Source organism: Mus pahari, chromosome 6 (genome assembly GCF_900095145.1).
Source record: "Mus pahari chromosome 6, PAHARI_EIJ_v1.1, whole genome shotgun sequence".
Lineage (NCBI taxonomy): Eukaryota > Metazoa > Chordata > Mammalia > Rodentia > Muridae > Mus > Mus pahari.
This window is the reverse complement of record NC_034595.1, coordinates 7337646-7361576: the sequence shown is the minus strand read 5'-3', so window position 1 is coordinate 7361576 and position 23931 is coordinate 7337646. Positions and strand designations below refer to the sequence as shown.

Genomic DNA, 23931 nt, shown 5'->3' with positions numbered 1-23931 from the left:
ATACTTTGAGGAGAGTTGGAATTAGGTCTTCTTTGAAAGTCTGATAGAATTCTGCACTAAACCCATCTGGTCCTGGGCTTTTTTTAGTTGTGAGACTATTAATGACAGCTTCTATTTCNTTAGGTGATATAGGACTGTTTAGGTCATTAATCTGATCATGATTTAAATTTGGCACCTGGTATCCTTGGAGCTTGATAGCTAATGGCAGGACCCCTAATGGGTTGGTCATGTTCCAGAGGATGATACAACATCCACAAGTATGTCGGCAGCACAAATTGGACTCCATAGGTTAGTAAAAAATAAGTGGACTTGAAGTTGGCAGGAATAGGAATGGAGGTTGGTAGGGGAGGAGCTAAGGAGGTTGATGGAAGACTATGATCAAAAGGCATTCTATGCAGCCTGAAATTCTCAAAGAAGTATTACAATCTCATACTAAAAATACATGCACAGGAGGCAGAGGCAGGTACATTTCTATGAGTTTGAGGTCAACTTGTTCTACAAACTGAGTTGCAGGACAGTCAGGATGACCATAGAAAGACCCTGTCTCAAAATCAAACCAAACCAAACTAACAGGAAAACATGCACAGCAATTCCATTTTGCAAAATGTGACCCATGTATGGTATCATTCAAACATTTTTTAATGGAAGAAAACAGAAAGAAATACACCAAAATGTTGACAATGGTGCCTTGGACAGATTATGGGTAGCTTTAATTTTCATTTGGATGATGATGATGATGATGATGATGATGATGATGATGTGTGTGTGTGTGTGTGTGTGTGTGTGTGTGTGTGTGTAACAGGAAATGTGTTATGCATCATTCTATTTGGATTCTATATCTAAATAAGAAAAAACTTGCTCTTCACGTGTTTCAGAGTCCTGTGAATATGGGTGGAGAAGACAGCAAAGTGGGACTGGAGAAAGGTGAACTGAAAACTCCCACCCAGGAACAATAATTTCCAGGGAGTCTATAGTGGTTACTCTTGGCTGTTCTGGCACTCTCTGCCTGTGTGTTTGTAGTGTAAGCTTGCCTTCTAGAAGATGTTGGAAACTTAATCCCCATTAATATCTGGAGGTGAGGTGTCTGGGGGATAATTGAGGTTAGAGGACATTCTAAAAGTGTTTTTAAAAGAAAGGATGGTCTGAAAGGGATGACTTGCTCTGATGTCCTCCAGTGTGTTGGAGCAGGAAGCCTTCACCAAAGGCTTCTTCATTTCCGTGAGCCAAACAAATCTTTACAGTTGGTAATGACCTAGCCTGGTATTTAGTTATAGCAACAGAAACTAGACCAGGACACCGTGTAACCAGACATGATCACCAACTGTTTACATTCTCCTAAAGCAGGACTGTGTTGATTGTAAATTCTCTTATCTGCACAGGTGATCTAGGCAGTCTGGTACAATAACATTCAGCACCACAGGCACGCTAATAGCCTTATCATTTGGTAGCATAAGGAACGTGGCAGAAGCCAAAATCTAGAGATCGCAACATTAAGCCTAATGTGTTACCTCGTTCCTGCAGATTGGAATTGGAGATGCAAGCAACAGAAAACTCGGCAGATACATTGGAAACCCTCTTGAGAGAAGAGCAGACAAGGAGACAAGGAAACAGAAGACACAACAAAGACAGGAAAATCTGAGACTAAAGTTAGGAAGTCTGAGATTCAGGAGGAGGAAACACAGAGAAAACGGATGAAGTGAAAATATGAAAGATGACACCGTCATTGTCCTACCATGACCGTCTGTACACCCCAACCTCAGAGTCCAAAAGGGACAGGAAACTGGTTCAAAGTCCTGAGGCTCTCAAGAGGGAAAAATGTTCTCAACAAAGTCAGTTTGTAGGTTTTTGATATGTTAACTCTGGACCTTTGGAATCTTCCAGAAGTTTGCTAAGTCATGGAGAAACAGAAACCAACTGTGGGGTTAGGATGCTCTGTCAGCTGTTTGTTTTACAAGCACAGGGACTTGAGTTCAGCCCTCACCCCAACCCTTTTTTAAAAGCCAGATATGGTAGTGTGCTTGTATTGTCAGCCCTTGGGACAAGAGACAGCAGACTCCTGGGGCTCATTGTCCAACTAGCCTAACCTCCTTAGCTAGTATCAAGTCAATGAAACACCTTGGTTCCAAAAACAAGGTAGAGGGTAGCCAAGGTTTTCCTCTGTTCTCCACAGAATAGAACATATATGCACATATACATGCATACAAATACAAATCATCTGTATTTATTTTTATTTGTCTGTCTCTCTGTCAGTTTGTCTTCATAGAGGCCAGAAGAGGGTGTGGGATTGCCTGAAGCTGGAGTTGCAGGCAGCTATGAGCCACCAGACATAGGTGATGGAACAGATCTCAGGTTCCCTGAAAGAGCCACAAACACTGAGATGCTGAGGCATCTCTCCAACCCCTATATATTTATTTTTTAGCTTGTGAGATGTGGTGATCTATCAACTTTTGTTTATCCCCTCCTCTTACCCTGGTATTGTTAGTCTTACAGTGTTTCAGTAGGCTCTTAACAATGCTGTAATTTTATGCGGCTTCAGGGAAGTGGATCTAAACACCCACTTGCGTTCTGCTGTGTTTACGTTGAACCAGTGACAGTTAGACCCAGAAGAACTTGAGCTGTAGGTTGACGTCGTTTCTATGAAACTAACACTGGAATCACTCTGATTTTAAAGAAAAGAATGGCCTCAACTGTTGGCACTTTAGAACTTTTTAAAACTAAGGTCTTTTCCAAATGACTTTACAGTGTGCTGTAGCAGTGCTTTTGAGAATCTGTGAGTTAGTCAAATAGCCTGGAACTTCCGGCCCTACTTTCTGTTTTAGTGCTGGAGCGTAGCTCAGGGGTACAATTCTTGCCTCGAATGCACACAGTCCTGGGTTTGGTCCCCAGCATTAAAATGTAAAACAAGCTGGGTGCTGGAAAGATGGCTCAGTGGTTACGGACTCACGTTGCTCCTTCATAGGACTCATGTTTGGTTTCCAGCACCCATTCTAGTAACTCACAGCTGCCATTAACTGCAACTCCAGGGGATCCAATGCCTACTTGTAGCCTTCACAGTTACCTACCTACACACACACACACACACACACACACACACACACACCAGTGAACACCTACACACACATTTTGAAAACAAAAACCAAAGCAAACGAACGCCTTCCTATTCCATTTTATTTTTCCACATGAATGCCTTTACCAGAATTAGGAAGGCTGTTTCTTCCGTTCCTCGATTAACCCCTTGCCTCCTCAGTGTATGAACTGAGGTATGGTGCTCACTGGCTGTGCGCAACCTCTTTCCAGACCACACCATTTTGGGTCTAATGAATTCCATCTGATAATGGAATGATGAAGGTCAAAGCCCTGGAGGGGTCTTGGTGAAAAGCCCAACTGAGGGCTAAGTTACAGCTTCCATGGCATAGCCTGCATGCCTTTTCCTTTCCTTTGGGAACTGTGATTTCTCTCCTTGGTCTTAGATTTCAACTTGCTCCACAGTTCATTATTAGAAAATGAATTATTCAGCTGTTTCCTTTTCAAGACATCTTTAACTGTCAAAGTATCAAGGAAACAGGAATAAGTCAGTCACATTTTATAATTTTATTCACTGAGATTTATCAAGATGCAATGAGTTTCCACCAGTCTCTATGGCAAAATATAAAATGAAATATTTTTTTCTTCGGTGGCAAAATATGTACATGATATCAAATTAAAATTAAGTATTTTTTTGACAAGAAAAAATATATACACTCTTGTGGAGTCCCATCCCATCTCTGGGTCTTGATTTCCTCAGCTATAAAATGATGTTTTGGGACTAGTTTCTAAGGTTTCATATGCATTTTCCTAAAGAAGCTTTATTAATATATAATCGGCACACCATGTAATTTGCCCGCTTAAAGTATATAATTCAATGGCTTCTAATATATTGCATTTTTTTAGTTGGAATAAACACATATAACAAAGTTTGTTATTTTAACCACTTTAAGTCTATCAACCCATGGAATTAATCTTGCTCACAATGTCTCAAAATCATTTCCAGCGTCTCCATCATTTATCATTATCCTCATGTAGACATTCTGAACTATGTAGGTGCGAAACACTGGAACTAGTCTATTTGAGACAAAGCACATCAAAGACCCTCAAGCCCCACAGAAAAGAGACTAATTTTAATTCCCACTCAGTGACATTAGGCCTCTTGTGAGCAGTTACTCATTTATACACACACTGAACATTGTTCCCAGCCCCACTCCGGGTACACTAATGACTCTAAAAAAAGGCTGAGCCAGGAGGAGGGAATAAAATGTGGGGATTTTCTCTCCATCTTCTGATTATGAGCCATCAGTTTTCTTAGCTCTACCAGCCGACTTCGCTTAATTTTCAAACTAAGCTAAATGCCTCTCGAAACTGTTGAGCATCAGTTGGGAGAGAGCCAGGCATTCAGGGGCTGCAACCACACGCTCTTCCCAGGAACTAGCTAAAAACTGAGATGGACGCTCTTCATAGTCAGTCCTTAGATCCATTCAGACAAGGCCTGTGGCCCAGGAACTGGCAGATCCCGACTCGCTCATCACAAAAACTCCATTCAGCATTATCTATAAACCCACTGGAGTACTTCTCAGAAATGGCTTGCTATCTTGTGAGATCTGAGAAAAATAAAACTAGATAGGTTATAGCTGTGGCTATGAACCACATGAGGGGGACTGACAGTTCATGGAGCTTGCGACCTTTCTTCTGTATTCTTCTTAAGTCCTTCCAGGACACTGCTTCCTGATCATGAGAACCTCTACATTGAATAGAAGACCTGGGAGTGAGGTTCAACAGCCCTAACATAAGATGTACTCTCCAAGTACAGTTTCTCCCACGTTGTCAGTCAGACCAAGGCTGCACCCTTGTGTATTGGGGTTGGGGATGGAACTAACAAAGACAAGCAATAACATTCCTTCCGGTAATGAAACTCTGGGACACTCTGGGCAGCACTTGTGAACACATGTATCTCCACACAACACGAAACCTGGTCTCAATCAGTCTTACTTGGGTAGAGCTGGATTCAAGTTGGGCTCCTATGGTTTAATGGTGTTTGACAGCTTAATACATTCCACTGGATGTTAGACATTATTGCTATTTCTTCTAAAAATAGCAGTGGCCACAATTTTTGCAAAGTGAACCAAAAGATCTGGGCTCCATCCCAGCTCCGTTTCTCCTTATCTGTATGACTTTGGCACTTAACCTATCATGGGCCTTGGCTTCCTAATCAAGGATGGTTTAAATGCTTTGGAAAAAACATAAGGTTCTTTTTTTTTTTCATTTCATCTTTTCTTTTTTAATTTAATTTTTTTAACTTATTCACTTTACATCTTGCTCTCTGCCCCTGTCCCAGTCACCCTCTCCCACAATCCTTCCCCCCCTCCCCTTCTCCTCTGAGTGGCTGGGCACCCCCTCTGGGTGTCCCTCCAACCCCTAGGCACTTCAGATCTCTGCCAGGCTAGGTGCTTCCTCTCCCACTGAGACCAGACATGGCAGCCCAGCTAGAAGAACATATCCCATAGACAGGCAACAGGTTTGGGGGATAGCCACACCCCCTCCAGTTGTTCAGGACCCATATGAAGGTCAAACTGCACATCTGCCACATGTGAGCTGGGAGGCCTAGACCCAGCCCGTGCACATTCTTAAGATTTTCCCCTCTTCTAATTCAAAGTTTCTTGTAAGATTATTCTCATGGGCTGGCAGTTGCTTAAGAAAAGACGAAAGGCAGCCTGGGTTAAGAGGCAATGTCTGGCACCAGGCATTCAGCTTCTAAGTTCTGAAATGCTATTCTTGCAAGCCTAGATGCAAGGCTACATTACTATTTGGCAACTTTGTGGCTAGGTTTGCCTAATAAAATTAAAGGTGGCTGTCTATCTTTCCTTTTTGCTACCAAGGGATGATCTGAGTCACAGTGGAATACATTTATTAAAGCAATTTTTTATCTTGCTGAAATAAAGTGGCCTTTACCAGATGGAAGGTCATATTTACTTTCCTGAGCAAGAGAGTTATGAGGAAACCCTGTAACTGGCAAGGTTAAATCATGTCATTTGTCTATCAAAGCTGAGATCTCTGTGGGTATTTAAAGGGGTGGGGTGGGGGGCTAATTTTGTACCTACTTGGGAGAGCAGGGAAGTAGCCTGTGAAACATTTTTTTTTCTGTACACAAACACAAATCTTGTACACAAATACAAAATCTTTTTGTTTCTGTACACAAATATTCAGAATGTGTGTCTTGCTTCGCTAGACATGTCATGATTTTTAACCTTACTTATAACATGGACACAGTTCTTGTATCACTGTGTGTGAGTATTTGTCTATTTATCTATTTATATTTTATGTGCACTGGTATACTGCATGTATATCCATGTAAGGGTATTGGATCATCTGAAATTAGAGTTAGAGACAGTTGTGGGGCTGGGAATTGAACCTGCGTCCTCTGGAAGAGCAGCCAGTGCTCTTTACAACTGAGCCATTTCTTCAGCCCCCTGTGTGGATTTCTTAACCATTTGGAAAACAAGAAATGCAAAGGACAGAGGAATGGGAGGAGGAGTGACTGCAAGTCTTCCAGAGTCTGAACAGGAAGAACCAATTATAGAAGCCTTGCCAGAGGAAAGAGGAGTTCAAGCTGAACTAGTGCTTAGTCAAAACAGGGGAAGGGCACAGGTAGGTGAAAAAGAAATTCAGAGGTAGATAGAGATAGAAAGTGTGGAGAGATGGATAGATGATAGATAGATAGATAGATAGATAGATAGATAGATAGATAGATAGATAGATAGATGATAGATAAATTGATAGATAATAGATTGGTAGATGATAGACAGATGATAGATTATCAGATAATAGATGATATATAGGTAGATAGATTGATACATGATAGATGATAATAATAGATAGATAATCAATTGATAGATAATAGATAATAGAGAGAATGATGATAGATTTATTGATTGAAACATGATAGACTATAGACAGATGATATATTGATAAATTAATGATAGATATATGATATATATACATATACACGCATATTAGATAATATCTATGATGAGGTCCAAATTTCCATGAATACAAATGAGATGTAGTTTTTCCAACTCATTTTCCAGCGCACACCCTTTTGTTACTCTCTACCTATTTTCTGGCCCACACTTCTCCCTAGTGTTCTAACCCTAGATACCCAACAGCTCCTGGGTCCTCCCACAGATCCTTAAGGCTCAGCACGTCTGAAATGTGCCTCAAGTGCTTTCCCTCCATCCCAAACTGCTCTTCATCATTACTTATTCAGCCAACCATGCTGGTACTGAAGCTACAAAGTCTGTGGCCAGATTCTGCCGTTTCTTCACCCCCACCCTGCATTTATCCACTCAGAAACACTGATCTAACATTCACTGTATCACTATATGATATTGTGCCATCAAGAAAGACGAAGATACTGGGACATGGCCTGGAATATACATAGCTCAGTTCTGACAATGAAGCAAACAAGCAGTCACAAAGAACCCAGAAAGGAACCCTCTGCGTCTGTCTCACCCCTGGGTCTGGGATGCACTTGACCTTTTCTGTCCTTAGGATCAGACTCTTGCTGTTCTGGGTGCGTGCTGTTTTCTGGTGGAATACCTCTGTATTTTAGTCTATTCCCCTTGTCTCTACAGCACTTGTTTTAAATATAGGATTGGACTGCCACACAGCACCTCCCTGCATGTCTTCTTCTGCTGTTGTCTACAGCTGGTTTAGTCATCAGAGCTTTTGTGGCCTTGAGAACATGATGTCCCTGCTTAGAAATTTCTTCTCTAAGTAGTGAGTTACTATTTGCAACACAAAAAGGCAGTTTAATGGCCATTCTTCCATGAGGCCCTTTTTAAACACGGAGGCAGGAGTTGAAACTCCTAAAGTATATTTTTAATATCTGTTTGTGTCATCTATGTATGTGTGTCACATGCATGCTCACACACATGCATGAAAGTATATATTATGTTTTGCTTAGTCGTCTCTTTTGTCTGTTTGTTGTTTGAAAAGCTACTTCTCAGACCTGTAGGTAGCACACTACTGTAGGGATTGATAATCCCTAGCTCATAGAGATGAAAGAACGTGATGCTGGTATGTGGGCTAATGGTAGACAGCATCACAGAGATGGAGGGGAGGAAGAGGAGGGGGAGGAAGGGGAGGAGGAAGATAGTTGGGGTAGCCAAACTTGTTTGGTGGCCCATTCTTGTGAGACCTCATCAACTCCTTGAGACCAACATCAGTCTTCTGAGAGCTGTACTCCAGTGTTCTCACTGTCACCTCCACCCCAGCCCTGGGAATCCATTTCTTAAAGGTTTCACCACCGTAGTGCTGCCACTAGGATCAGTTTTCTGACATGTGACACTCAGGAGGTCACACTCAGACTGTCATGGTTTCCCATGGTGATTTCATCTACAGATGTGACAAATCATTCCATTTTATATCCTGATCTATGTAGGGTGTGGATGTGTCAGAGTTACTTACTGACCTTGTTAATTGACGTTTAAATTTTGTTCTATCTTTTAAAATTATCAGCAGTGTGCATGAGGAATGTTTGTAAAGGTTAGACTTGACGAGTTTCTGGCTGACATTGTCCACTGACCTGACATTTATCCAGCATCTGTTACAGGCCCAGCACTGTGCCCTTCTCAACATGACCCACTACAAGAGTAAACTCTATCTGTCTAAGATGCAGGAACTTTCCAGCCCATAGTTGACTTCATCATGAAAACTATTGTTTCCATTTGTGAGAAAGCCAGCTATTCTGCAGGGCATCTACAAGCACTTACCTGCAAAGGGAGAACTAGTTTTATCAATGCACAAATAAAGCAACTGAGTCTTAGGTGGCTAAGTGACCTGTGCAGAGATAAGCCATGAAACTGAATTCATTTGTTCATTCATTCATTCATTCGTTCATTCATTCATTCATTCATTCACAAAGGGTTTTTTTTCTTTTTTTTTAGATTTATTTATTATATATACAGTATTCTGCCTGCATAGCCAGAAGAGGGCACCAGATCTCATTATAGATAGTTATGAACCACCATGGGGATGCTGGGAATTGAACTCAGGACCTCTGGAAGAGCAGCCAGTGCTCTTAACCTCTGAACCATCTCTCCAGCTCCTTAGGTTCTTTTTTTTGTTTGTTTGTTTTAGTACCTACCAAGTGGTGGTCATTACTATTCCACAGCGACATTCAGAAGTCATACAGAGGTGATTTAATGGGATATGAGTCCTGTACTTCTTACTGGAGGCATAAATAAACGAAGACACACGCACAATTATAAATTGTGACAAGTGCTGTAAAGAAATTGGTTAAGGGCTATGCTGGAGAGTAGAAGGAACACGGTTGGGAAGAGAATGGCTTAAACTGACAGGCTGTTCAAAGGAGCTGACATTCTGCTGACACCGTGAGGAGAGAGGGCTACTTCTCCCCGGCACAGACCACAGCTGTTAGAAGGTTCTGGAAGGAAAATGCTTGACACACTAGAGGAAGCATGGATGCCAGCACGCCTGCAGTGGAGCTGCCGAAGCAGAGGTGTCTGGTGAGGGTATGAAGAAGGAAGCCGTACCCATGCAGGAATCCTGGGTCATGAAGAGGAGTGCAGATCGTGTTTGCCACTCAGTGGGGCATCCTTCACATGGCTGGGATAGAACTTGGGACCCCCCTGCCTCAACCTCCTGAGTGTGAGCAATCCAGGCACGATCTTATGTGTGCATTTAAACAGTCATTTTACTTTCCGTAGAGTTAGTGAAATGAATGGGGGGAGTATTGAAACAGACTAGCTGAACATTTCAGTATCTAGTGAGAGATGACCAGGGTCCAGATTGAGGTGGCCATATTGAGGCGGGGAGTAGAAGATCTCCCTCCTTCCCTCCCTCCTTCTGTCCCTTCTTCCCTCCCTCCTTCCATCCTCCCTCCACCTCTCCCTCTCTCATTCGCTCACTCCCTCTCTCTCCTTCCCTCTTTCCCCATCTCTCCCATCCTGCTCTCTTCCTCTTGGCTCTCTGCTTGTCACTTGTTGGTATAAGTGACATCTCAGAGTCATTCCAGGATCTAACGATCTTCCTGTGCCACACAAAGTCTATCTCACTGTTTGAAAACGGGGACATTCTATGGAAAATTCAGTTTCTAGAATCTTCCAGACCCTCATATGTTGGCTTCTGGCAGTTGAACACTCTTCCTTCTGAGGACCTGCAGATTCCTTTGGCCTCCCTTGACATCAGCCACATTTATGGCTCACTAGCAAGGCACTCTGCAGATGGGGGCTAAGCACATGGTTCTGTCTTAGGGGAACATTGCCCACGCTGACTCCTGACTTCATGCATTTTGCAAATGCACAGCTCAGAGGTTGTGGCTTCCTGCTGCTTGTGGTTTCCAACGCTGCAAGGATGACTTTTACAAGGCCAAACCTGATAATGGTCTATTATTTTAAGATAAAGGAGTTGGGTGGCAGAGAATTAGCAAGACAAAATGCTCAGAATCATCATTTGCTGCGTTTATATGTTCTGAAGTGGCATTTCCTTCCAGAATACATTTTTTTGTTGTTGTTTTCTTTCTTCTCTCAAAACTATGACTCCTTACTACTGGACAAAAAGAAACTACAAAGAACAAACCCTCCAATCCCACTCATCTGGAGAGAGTCCCTGTAATGTCCTACTATATCCATGACTATAACTTTTAAACAGTTGGTTTGAGTTTCATGAACATTAAAAAATCAACCACGTTCATTATTGATAGCTTAGGTCCTGAATAAATGAGAAAAAAATAATTCATCATCTTTGGACAGCTGTTCATAGCGTTTTAGCATTTACGTCCTCTTAATGTATATTTTATACAATCAGTTCTATACTAGCTATTTGTTTCTGTAACTGATAGTACCATTAATATTTTTACATTATTGACTCATAACTATTTATGACTTTTCCTCATTACTATTATATCACTTTACATCAGAAAACCGTCATCTGTGTTTGCTACAGTGTGACAGAATTCTGAATCATTATAAGATGGTCACTGTATGAAGTAAAAACACTATCAATTGACAACTCTGAGAATGAGAAGCATTGGCTGATGTATGTGAGATGGTTCTCATCTTTTCTTTCCTGCCGATTTATTTTTTATTATATCTAATTTCTGAATGAAAATGTTTAACTATCATATCTGTATGGCTGATTCCCCTTCCCAGGTTCAAGGCTGCTCTCAGGCCTTTGGGGCAGCTCACCTACACTCACATCTCCAGAGTCAGCTCTACTGTGCCACCCAGTCAAATCTTGGGGCCTCTTCTCCCATGTCCTGCTGCTGTGTTGACTAGGCACGGCCTAATCCCCCATCACTGAGGGCAGAGATAGCTCTCCCACTCTCATGACCTCAGAGCTAGCTTTCCCAATTACTGCAGGTGGTGAAGGGCATGGTGGCAAAGAGCATCACCACTGCAGGCACTTCAGGGCCAGCTCTCCTTTGTTCTTACCCTTGAGTCTGCCTTATGAATGCCCTCTCTACCAGGGTTGGCCCTATTGTGCTTCCCAGGCAAGGTGCAGGGACTGCTCTCCCAACTCACTCACTGCTATAGTCAGTGAAGGACAAGGCTAACTCACCCTCTCTCCTGACCCCAGGGTCAGCTCTCCCAACTGCCTCCAGTGACATGGGGCAAAAGGACAGAAGGCATCTCCCTTCCCTCCACTGTCAACAACCAGCAAGGGACAAGGGAAGCTCACTTGTTTTAATGAACCCAGGGCCGGCTATTTCGACTCTCATAGGTTCTGTGGAGCAAGGAGGGGAGGGGAAATCACCCCCCCCTTCCCATGCCACCCCACAGCAGACAAAAGGCAGGGGCACTGTGCTGGCTAGTTTTGTGTCAACTTGCCTGCGTTTGATTTGATTTTTATGAGTCCTAGACATTAAAAAGCTTTGGCCACTGTACTGGCTAGTTTTGTGTCAACTTGACACAAGCTGGAGTTATCACAGAGAAAGGAGCTTCAGTTGGGGAAATGCCTCCATGAGATCCAGTTGTGGGGCATTTTCTCAATTAGTGATCAAGGGGGAAAGGACCCTTGTGGGTGGAACCATCTCTGGGCTGGTAGTCTTGGGTTCTATAAGAGAGCAGGCTGAGAAAGCCAGTAAGGAACATCCCTCCATGGCTTCTGCATCAGCTCCTGCTCCCTGACCTGCTTGAGTTCCAGTCCTGACTTCCTTTGGTGATGAACAGCAACATGGAAGTGTAAGCTGAATAAACCCTTTCTTCCCCAACCTGCTTCTTGGTCATGATGTTTGTGCAGGAATAGAAACCCTGACTAAGACAGCCACCAAGCCAGGCATCAAGCTAGGTCCAACACTGGACTACATCTGCTCTGCCCATGACAGATATAAGAATACCACCAACAAGGTGTCTCTTGCCAGGGCAGGGGCACGGGTTCTTAAATGTTTAAGACCCTTTGTGACATCAGTCCAAAAAGTAAGACAATATCCTAGCCAGGCAATGTCCTTGATATAAGAACAGTTGAATTTCCCAATACTTTCTGTTTAGACAGACAGACATTATGAATTATTATGTTACCTGTAAGCATCTCATCCTAATATCTTAATTGTTGTTCCAATGTTATTAATATTGCCCCCCTCTTTCTCCAAGGAAACAAACTAGAGAGGAAAAGCCACTCACTTGAGATCATCTAGGTAGTGAACCAAAGTTTCTGACTCCAATTTTATTTCTCCTTTATTGCATTTTCTTCTTTAAAATATTATTACATTGAATATATATTCATATTCTGGGTACACAATGTGAAACCACAGTGAATTTGACGGCTAGTTTTAATTGTCAACTTGACACAATGTCAAATCACCTGGGTGGAGTCTCCATGAAGAACTGTCTAGACCAGGTTGGCTTGTGGGCATGTCTGNGTGTAATTTGTCTTGATTCTGTAGAAATGGGAAGAACCAGCCCACTGTGCTTGTTTCTCNGGCTGTGTAAGTGTAGAGAGGTGGCCAAGCAAATGCAGATATGTATGTACTCATTCTCTCTGTTCTTAACTAGTGTGACTGTGTTAAGTTCCTGCCCTGTTTACTTCCCCCAAAAGAGAGACTGTGATCTGGAACTGTTGACTAAAATAAACCCTTTCTCCCTCAAGTAGCTTTTTGTTAGGGTATTTTAACACAGCAACAGAAGCAAACCTAGAATCATGAGAAAGGGTATATATAGTAGTATATAGTATATATACCTGAAGTATATAGATTACTTTACTTATTTATTTTATTATTTATTTACTCTGTTGAATCCTTGAAGAGACCACCTTTGCATTTTCAAACACATGAACAGGTACTATACACCTTAACCTTCCAACAAATGCTAACTTAGTGCCCCCACACAGCATCTTCTACCGCAGCCTACACAAGGCTGCAGAGCCTACCGTATAGATGTGCCCTTTATTATTTGGTCAGTTTCATTTTGACTGGCATATTGTTTACAGTTTTTTGACCTTAGAAACTATGATGCAATGAATTCTTTTATGCATACAACATTTCTACATGTGGCAGAATATTTGGGAGCTCAATTACTAGAACCAAACTCATCATCAAAAGGAAACATTCATTTAAAATTCTGATAGATCTTGTCAAATTCTCTACGGTGAGCTTTGATGTTTCACTCTGCCTTTAGTAATCTATGGAGATAGTGTTTTTCCATATTCCTGGAACTAGTAACTGGGTATTGCTATTTTTTTCCTAGTTTTTATTGATCTGATTGGAATTTTAATTTGCACAGGAACTTTTAGAGCTTTTGAGCCATCTACTGTTTCCATGTTTGAAAAGCAGTTAATATGACTATATTAACTTTCTTTTAAGCAGAATGATTTCTGAGGTCTGACATCTTGCAACCCTAACAGACACCATGGTGTGTGTGCATTCTAAAAAGAATCACGATTCTCCATAGGTGTGGTTATATGTGTGTATATAATCTCATTCATAATCAGTATACCAAAGAGCTTATAGAGTACATATTATGACCTGTGAGGCAGTGAGCTGTGCATGGACAGCCTGGTCCCCAGTCGAGCACAGGCCTTGAACCCCAGTGACTCTAAGGGATAGCAGGTGTTCGGCCACACCTCCTGGGCACCCCGGCTCCTGTCACAGTTATAGCATCCCACAAGCAGAGAGGTGTGTGGCCATCAGTCACGTAGGCAATGCCCCAAGCCCTGGTAGTATGTCTGGACTCCACCCCCACAGTTTTCTGGCAACAGGCAGGATGGCCCAGCCCACTATAAAAGGAGCTGCTTCCCCCCTCCTCTCTCTCTTGCTCCCTCTCTTACCCTCTTATTCTTTCGCTCTTACTCTTGCTCCCTTGCTCCCTCCTCCACTGCCTTCCCTCCCCCCCCCCCCNCTTATTCTTTCGCTCTTACTCTTGCTCCCTTGCTTTCTTCTCCCCTTCTCCCCCTCCCCCCCCCCCCCCCACCACGTGGTCATGGCCAGTTTCTACTTTCCCACTCTCTCCCTCTCTCCTTAAAACCACGGACTACCTCTTCTCATTGGGATCTGCCATGCTGGAGCAGTGGAGCAGATCTTCCCCTAAGGGGCCACGCATCTAACCTCCCGTGAAAGGCCTCCCTTTGTTCTCAACCATGGCCTCCACCAACCCAAGCTGCCCTGTCTTAGGCAAGCCGCCTGAGCTAGCCTAAGACTCTCCTCCCTCCCCGCGGGACACAGCCAGAGCCCTCTCCTCTCTGCCTTTTTCCTTTCAGTCCCAGGCCAGAGTCTGCCTGAGGGTCCCCACTCTGTTCTCTGCTCTTCCTCGGTACCCAGCAGCATCTGTGGTGCCCGAGAGTCTGAGGTTGACGGACCTGAAACTGTACCATCCCCACCCCAGGAGCAGGGTCCCGTGGGGTTCCATCGGGGTGCATGCAAACTCCCCACGTACACCTCGCCCAGTGGCCCAAGCGCTGGGCCAGAAGCGAGACCCGATTTTTGACCCACAATGGCCTCTGTGTTATAATTGACGAATAGAGTCCCAAGTGTCTGTCCAAAGTCACAGGCATAGTTAAGAGGCATTTATAGCCTGCAACACTCAACTGAGTGAGAGCTTGCTCTTTTTCTTTTCTGTATCATGGTAGTTCTAGGGAGGACATAATAGGGTATATTTTGTGCAACTTAAATCCCTGATGATTTGCCGCATGTCCTATCAATGGTCATAGTTAAAGAAGAAGTAAGACTCATTTTCCACAGGTATTAAGACAAATTTGATTTTTAATTCAGGTCTCTCAGAGAATACGGATGCGGATCTAATTTCTATCCCAGAACTGCTCTTCTCCCAATGGCCTGCGACACCCTAGTCCTTTCTTACCTTAACAGAGGTCTGGAGAATCTCGCAGGCCAGGCTTGAAACTGCCTTTTTTAAACTATCAGAGTTTCTTTTACAGCCTTCTCTGTTTTCTTGTTCCTCACCCCCCCACTCCTTCTTCCCCCTTTTGCCACATCTAAAATAAAATCAAGCAGCACATTTGTAATGTGACAACTAAACTCTTAAATATTCATATGTAAGTTACATTATTAACTAGACGTACACTGTTGCACAGATCTATACAGCCTTTCCACCTTTTAAACTTTACACACAGCTCCCACTTCCCTCTGCTAGCCTCCAGCTATCTCTGTATAAAGTTGCTTTCTTGAGACGGGTTGGGTTGGGGCAGCTGTGTTCTGTTTAACACAATGTCCTCGAGGTCCATTTTCTTCCGTGTCCTCTGTGCTACCACTTCACAGTTCTCTCGTAATGTGAATAGAAAACTTGTTATTTTTTGTTTCTTCATTTTATTTCTGGACTCTATGGCTCAGCCAAGAAACAGCGAGAAACGAAGTAGGCAAAAATACAGATTCTGTTTGGGCACAGTGGCTCATAGCTGGACCCTAGCACTTGGAAACTTTAAGCGGGATGACCAGGAACTCAAAGCAATCCTGAGCTGCATAGCAAGTTTGGAGCTGGAATGAACTGCATGGTACCCTAGCTTTAAAACAAGTAAAGTGCACGTATTTTTGATGTGTCCAAGTAGAAAGGTTTTTTGTTTTTGTTTTTTTTGGCTTTGGTTTTGTTTGTTTGTTTACTTCAAACACAGAGACTGTAGGCAGGCAGAGTGGCTCATATGTGTATTCCCAGCACTGCGGAGACTAAGGCAGAGGATCACTACAAGTACCATGTAGGTTACAGAGTGTTCTAGACTAGCCTGAGCTACACAATAAGACTTTGTTTCAAAAGAGTAAGTAAGTGAGAAACAGATTTCTTTATTCAAAGACATAAATACATATTTATTAACACAGAGAACCACTGAAAATTGTCTTTCTTAAAGAGTGTGTTAGACATATCCTTTGGCAATTTCATACACATATACAATGATTCTCCATCCTATGCCTCTCAAGTTTTCTCTATTACCTCCCACCCCTGACTCAGTCCAATATGTCCCCCTCCTACCGTCATGTCCTCTCCTCCCTTGTTATAATCCACTCAACTCAATTAGTGCCGACTACTGGAAATCTGACAGGTTTCGTCAGCTTGGTCTTCCCTGGGTCTCGTGCAGCTGTTATGAGTGTATGAGTGTAACAGTCACATCACGTGCAAAGATAGCATCTAACACACTCTTCCCCACTCTCTCGCTCTTCCATTTCACCCTCCGCCTCTTCTTTTCCTTGAACCTTGGAGGAGGTGTTATAATAAAGAGTCCCACTGGGGCTGAGCAGCCATAGTCACTTCATCTCAGCACTGTGCACAATCACGAGTCCGTGCATTGACTGCCACTCACTGGAAAAGGAAGCTTCCCTGACTAAGGTTGGGAGAAGCTCAGACTGGCGGGTATGAACACAGATCTTTAGAAAGTGTCTTGACAAAATGACCATTTAGTAAAATAAAATAGTAGGTTCCCCAGGGCTTATGACGTGTCCAGCCTAGGGCTTTTTACCAGCTTTACAGCACCAGGCATGGAGTCTCTCCTGTGGCGTGGGCCTTAGATCCAATCAGGAAGTGGTTGGCCACCTGGTAACATCCATGTCACTTCTGCATTGGCGGGCACATCCTGCCTACAGGTTGGCTTTGTAGCATTCAGGGCCAGTATACATTGAATTTTGAATAAAAAAGTGTAAAAAGAAACAAAGAGGCAAATATTTCATTAGCAAGTTTTAGTATTGATTGCATCCCAAACTGACAATATTTTGTATGCTTTGGGTTAAATGAATATATTAAAAATGAATTTTACCTTTTTTGTTTGTTTTACATTTTGAGGTATGGGATTACAAACTTTTAATTCACATACGCAGCTCATGTATTAGTTATTCTTCTATTGCTGTGATAGATAAAACACCATGAACGGGGCGGCTTACAGAAGGGGAGGCTTATTTTGGATAACAGTTCTAGATGGACAGAAGTTGCTCATGGCAGAGGGGTACACCTACAGGCAGCAGGATACCTTATACACAAGCATGATGCAAAGAGAATAAACTAGACATAGGGAGAGGCCTTAAACTCTCAAATCCTCTTACCCATCGACACACCTCCTCCAGCTAGGCCACCTCTTAAGCCTCCCCAGACAGTGCCACCAAGTGCAGATTGAGTGTTTGAATCCCTGAGCCTATGGGTGACATTCTCATGCAAACCACCACAGCTCACCTATCACTACTTGACAGAACTAGTCTAGAAAGATTCGCAGTAGCCAAAGGACAAGGTTAGGCAAGAAGCCAGGGCCAGAGAACTAGGAGGAAGCAGACAGACAAGCTGGGAGAGCTCTGAGGATGCACTACTTCGTGCTCACAATTGTCTGAAGGTTGTTCTAAGTGTGTTCCATGTAAAATGAATAAATGTACTACAGTTTACAGCTGATAGACACCACCTATCATTTACATATTTGTTTGATTCCATAATGTGACACTGGGAGGGATTTCTTCTTTTTCTTTGGTTTTTTTTTTTTTTTTATATTAATGAGGCCAGCCTGGTCTACAGAGTGAGTTCCAGGACAGCCATGGCTATACAGAGAAACCCTGTCTCGAAAAACCAAAAAAAAAAAAAAACTTTCATCAAGACACTTAATGCTTCAGAGTCTTGGGTAGACTGACATGCCCTGAGGACAAAGGAAGGAGCCCTGAGTCATGGAAGAAAACCCGCTTTCAGAGGGCAGGAAAAAACACCGAAGCAGGTTCTCCACACTATCCTGCAGCAAAAAAGCCCCCTCAACAACATGGCTCCTGCTGGGACCCATATTAAGCTTGTCACCTCTGTAACTGTGAGGTGATAACCTTATGTTATTTTAAGCCTTCAAGTGCAGTTGATTCGTCACAGCAGTAATGGGATACTAATAGACTTGCAACCCCGAGATAGGGTTTCTCATTGGCCTGGAATTGGGTTAGGATAGATCGGCTGGTCAGCGAGTCCCTGAGTCCCACCTGTCTCTGTCTTCCTGAGGATGACATTACAAATCTACCTTTTTCATTCGTTTTTGCATCGGTTCTGGGAATGAAAACCCAGGTCCTCATGTTAGGGAGGGAAGTACCTCACTGTACTCACTGGAGTACTTCCAGCACTCCAAATGTCTTTTTTTGACTTGGGATTTTTAACACTGACACTTGAAAAACAGCCACATTAAGAACCACAGAATTTCCAATGCTCAAATCTCCCAAGTTCTGAAAATTGAAGATTGTTTTCTTTCTTGTTGGCAGTAAGCTTGGGCATAAAATAACAAAACTATCTATTGTCTTCATCTTACTTGGTATAGATTTACATATATTTTACTTCAGAAACAATGTTTTTTAGGTTATAGGACATTGTTCCTGACCTTTCTACACTATTATGTGGTACATGATATATATGATTTTTCCATTTGAAAATCTAAATCTAATTTTCCCCCAAGAGTTCAGAGAAGGGATTTTGGAATTGCAAAGGAGATACTGCATTTACTGAATAACTGGATTGAATTACCTCAGCATGTGACATTTATGTGGAAATAGGCTCTGTGCAAGTATAATTAGTTAATTAAAATGATGTCATATTGGAGTACAATGAGTCCTGAATTCAAAGACTTGATGCCCTGATGAGGAAGGACTTACTGAAGGAAGCCATGTGACAATGGGGTCAGAAAGGGTGAAGTAGTTACCAGTTGCAGCAGTCAGCAGTCACAAGACACTGGGACAATGCATGGGGTAATTCTCCTCAGCATCTCCAGAAAGAGCTAACTCAGCCGACATTTTGAGTTCAGACTTCCACACTCTGGAACATGTTTCTAGTATGTTCTTATAGTGTTCCCAGGAAATTAGGAATATTGTCAAAATCTTGAAAGTATTATTTATTCCATCAATAAAATATCTTGAAAAATTTTTATTACATTTACTGACTTTTTTTTAGTGTGTGTGTTTAAAGTGTGTGTGTGTGGGGGGGAATAGACCACTGAAAATATGTATAGGTCAGGGGACAACCTAAGGGAGTTTTTCTCTTTCATCACATGGGTCCTGGGACTTGAATTCATGCCATCAGGTTTAATAGCAAGTGCCCTCGTCTACTGAACCATCTTGTTGGCCTTAAAACAACTCTTTTAGTAAAAGAATGATTGCAGAATTATAGTTTACATGGTAACATTATATTCTTAATTAGTATTAATATGATATTCATTCAACACTGTTTCTAATGAAAACTATATAATGATAAGGAACAGCAGAAATAAATTACAATGCATCCATATTTTGGAATAACGACCAGCAAGCCTAAAATTTCAGAGTAACCTAGCCAAAGATGTAAGGGTCTACAGTAAACACCTTAAGACTCTGAAGAAAAAAATCAAGAGAGACAATAAAAGACAGAAGGATAGATTAGTAGAATTAATATTGTGAAAAATGGCCATCCTACCAAAAGCAATTAACTTACATATTCAATGCAATCCCAATCAAAATCCCCACACCATCCCTTCACAGAAAAAATATTCAGTATCATTGGCTGTCAGGAAAACACAAATTAAAACTACTTTGAGAATCCTTCCACCTCAAAGACATCAGTATATAATGGTATACATTCTATATATTAAATATAAAATGTTTGTGTTTGTGTATAATATATGAACATATACATGCTATACATACATAATCATCCCACTGTGTTCAGAACTATTAGGCAATCTACAAGCTAGAGAACCTACTCTGCATATTAACCTGCCTTTCATCACTATAATGAAATACTTGACAGGAGGTTCTTATAAAGAAGCAGTTTATTTAGCATATGGTTAAAGAGGTTGAGGCAGCAGCCCTGGGTGTCTGCATTACCTCATGAACATAGCTGTGATAGCAGTGTGTGCTGGGAATGGCAACTGACTGTGTCTGGAATCAAGAACATAGAATGGGAGGGACCAGAGTTGCTCCTCTAGTTACAACCCTGATAAAAATCCAGTACTCTGTAGGACTAGCTCTTGAAGAAAGGCTCAACTCCTCTTTTGTTGTCTTAACTTTTATTCTTCTCCCATACATTACATCCTGACTGCAATTTCCCCTCCCTTCTCTTCTCCCAGTCCCCCCTCCACCTCCCCTTCTGTCTTCCCCCAGATAGACCTCTTTTGTTTCCCATCAAACAAACAAAAAACAGAGCAGGTTTCCCAGGAATATCCACTAAAAATAGCCTAACCAGATGGAGTAAGACTGAGCACCACCCCTCATAACAAGGATGGATGAGGTACCCCAGGAGGAGGAAGAGTCCTGGGAGGAGGCAAAAGAGTCAGAGAATGTCCCCTAGTCCCATTGTTGGGAGTCCCACAAGAACACCAAGCTACATCACGAGAAGGTACGGGTAGTCAACTTCTAACTCTTAAAGGTTCAACCACCTCCTTACCTGAGCCACTCTGGGATCCAAGCTTCCAGTACAGGAGCCTTTGGAGGGATAACACAATCCTATCTAACTGTAGCACCTCAGCTTGGTTGGTCTGATTCCTAGTCTGTGATTAAACTCCTAGACTCAGGCCTGCCCTCTTCCCCCTCCTTCCCTTGTTCTCTCCCCCTTCCCTTCCGTTCTTCTTTTTCTTTATCTTTCTCTTCTTCCTCCCTTCTCTTTCTCTTCTTGCTGGAGATCAACCCAGGTTTAAGAAGAGCTGAGGCAGTGAGCCGTATCCCTGAGCCTCCAAATCCCATTCTTGGAGCAGTCTCCTTTTTCCCTCTGGGCAGCTGGAGGTCATCAACAGAAACCAGTGCTCAACTCCCATTTCTTCTTTGTTTACTAGCACCATGCTTTGGGCCATTCTCAAGTTATTGAACTTATGAGCTGTTTTCCCATCAGCAAACTAGGAGAAAAAAATAGTAAGTGTCCCATGGGGTTATTATGTGAGTTAAGCAGAGAGCCTGCATGCTTGTGCCCTGCAGAGACCTGCTTAGCTGTGAGTGGCCATATGTCAGTTCTCTTGCAAACTTGATTTACTCCCCTTCTGAGAAATCTCCCCAGGGTCTCAGGCAGCAGTAGCTGCTCTACCCTCTGGCTCTAAGAATGTTTTCTTCTTCAACCTAAAGCAGTATTTGCAGAGGTGTATTGAGAATTTTTTATTTTTGAAAAAGTAAGTGTCTCTTTCCTAGCTAGGTTGAGAGCTTTTCCCTGAACACAAATGTGCCACTGTCCTCTCTGAATCCCCAGTGCCTGGCATAGTCTCAAAAGTGGCAGAAGTTAGACAGAATCCTAGTTTGCCCAGACTCACTCAACTTGCTACACAGGCCAGGGATGAGCTTGATCCCAGATCCTCCTGTTTCCATCTCCAAGTCCTGGGATCAAAGATATTGCCACCATGCGCACCTTTCTGGTGACTACATCATCCTCTAACTACAACTAATTTATCCCTCTGGTAGGAACTGAGTGCTCTGATCACGCCCTTCCTCAAATCAGTCATTTGAAAGTGGTTTTTTTCCTTTTCCTTTAATTTAGCCTTCCTACCTCTCCAACCCCTCCTGTAGACACAGTCACATGGTGGCTGGAATTGAATCCCCATTCATCCCAAAGCTCCCAGCCACATCATTTAAGATCCAATTGTTCTTGAGCAAGGAGCGAGGGATGTGACTCACCCATACAACGAACAATATGGCTTTGACCTTTTTTTTTTTTTTTTTTTTGCACAGGCCTGCTCAGCAAACCACATCCCTGTTGCACAACGAATAGGGAGGGTGGGGCTGTTGTCGATGCTAGAATCAGTCAGGGTTATTAGAAGTCATCCACCTTCTCTAGATAAAAGACAATTCCTAACTTTTAATTCGTGACACATTTTTAAAATTCGGGCCTCTCTATTTCACTGAAATGTTAGGACAAAACAAAACAAAAACTTAAAGTCATATATGTGTAACATAGAATATAAACTCTGAGCAGAGCTGATGAAAACATAAAGTCAAATTGGAATGTGGCGAGACGACTGTATTGTTCCCACAGACACAGACTTTTAACCAAGTCTCACCTTAGCAGCAATTAAGTTGACCTAACATGTGTGTCTACTGAAGATGAATTGCCCTGTTACTATTATGTTACATTGAAGTTACCTTACAGACAGAGAGCTGCTGAGTGGGGAATCTTCTCAGATTCCAGTCGCACCTTGGTGAATTTTCATTCAAACAAAGTCTGCTGAGCTTCCAGCACATGCCAGCACTGTGATAGAAATGACTGCTAGGTAAACACCGTGGGCCTGGCCCTCACTTTTTTTTTTTGTTATTAAATACTCCTCACCAGCCATATTTATCCCAGCCATACCAATGGCCAAACATGCCAATTGCTTACAAGGAATGAAGAGAATGTCCCTGAAGCAGTTCTGATGTTTGAAGGGCGTTATGTAATACCTATGTGACTATTTGCCATTGTAATACTATGATGCTAAAAATCAACCATGAGTTTACACTGTTAAGTCCCTCTTGCTTTTGACTTTTAAATGTCATATATCCAAGCCCTCTGTATCTCATTTGATTATTGGTTTTTGAACTTAAAACTTGTTTGTACCTGTTGTGTTTTATGAAAAGATAAGAAGGAAGGAATATGTTTGTTGGAGGCACAGTACGGTGTGGAGGAAGGGCCCATGCTGAGGCATCCTTTCTCCCCTGAGGGACCAGCCACAGGATGGTATAGTATAGAATAGAGTTTATTCAGGGCCTGGGGAAAAGAGGAGGGAGGGAGAGAGAGAGAGAGAGAGAGAGAGAGAGAGAGAGAGGAGAGGCTGGTCATGAGCACAAGGAGAGAGAGGGGGCAAGGGGGATGGGGAGAGAGGGGGAGCAGGAGCAAGAGGAGAGAGCAATATAGCAAGAGAGAGAGAGGAGGGGCAAGCAGCCCCTTTTATAGTGAGTCAGGCACACCTGGCTGTTGCCAGGTAACTGTGGGGCAGAGCCTAGACTAGATGCCAGCAGTACCATTTAAGAAAGAGAGGGTATTTTGGTTACTCTTGGAATATGAACTTACTGCCCAGCATGGTGTTGCATGGAAGTTATTTCTCCTCCTGAACAGACACATCTCCTCAGTCTCACAGAACAGTAGGATGAGGAGAGAGCATTTGGGTATCTTCAGACTCCACATGGTCGAACATTCCCTTCCTTTGTATAACCTCTGAAGGGGTTTTCAAATTTTTTACCAAATAAATTCTCTTATTAGTTCCTAACATTTCACTTTCTCGTTTTCATTAAAGACTTTCTCCACCAATCAGAGAATGTGACTATGGTACTAAAGACTTTCTCCACCAATCAGAGAATGTGACTATTGGACCCTAATTGGAATTTAGCAGCCGGCAGCAGTGTGGCTGTTGATTTTGGAGTCAGATTATCTAAGGTCGAATCTTCTCTATGACAGTTACTAACTTACATCTCATGCCTTGCTGTCTTAGTCAGGGTTTCTATTCCTGCACAAACATCATGACCAAGAAGCAAGTTGGGGAGGAAAGGGTTTATTCGGCTTACATTTCCATACTGCTGTT

General features: G+C 42.6%; 1 long non-coding RNA gene across 1 annotated transcript in view; it reads left to right on the top strand.

Annotated features, from left to right (window-relative positions):
- The window catches only part of LOC115064255, an 80905-nt gene extending 78934 nt beyond the window's left edge, over positions 1-1971 (top strand). The window contains exon 3 of the long non-coding RNA XR_003844103.1: positions 1522-1971. This is a non-coding gene — a long non-coding RNA (uncharacterized LOC115064255). The remainder of the gene's footprint in view (positions 1-1521) is intronic.
- Positions 1972-23931: the final 21960 nt, after the last annotated feature.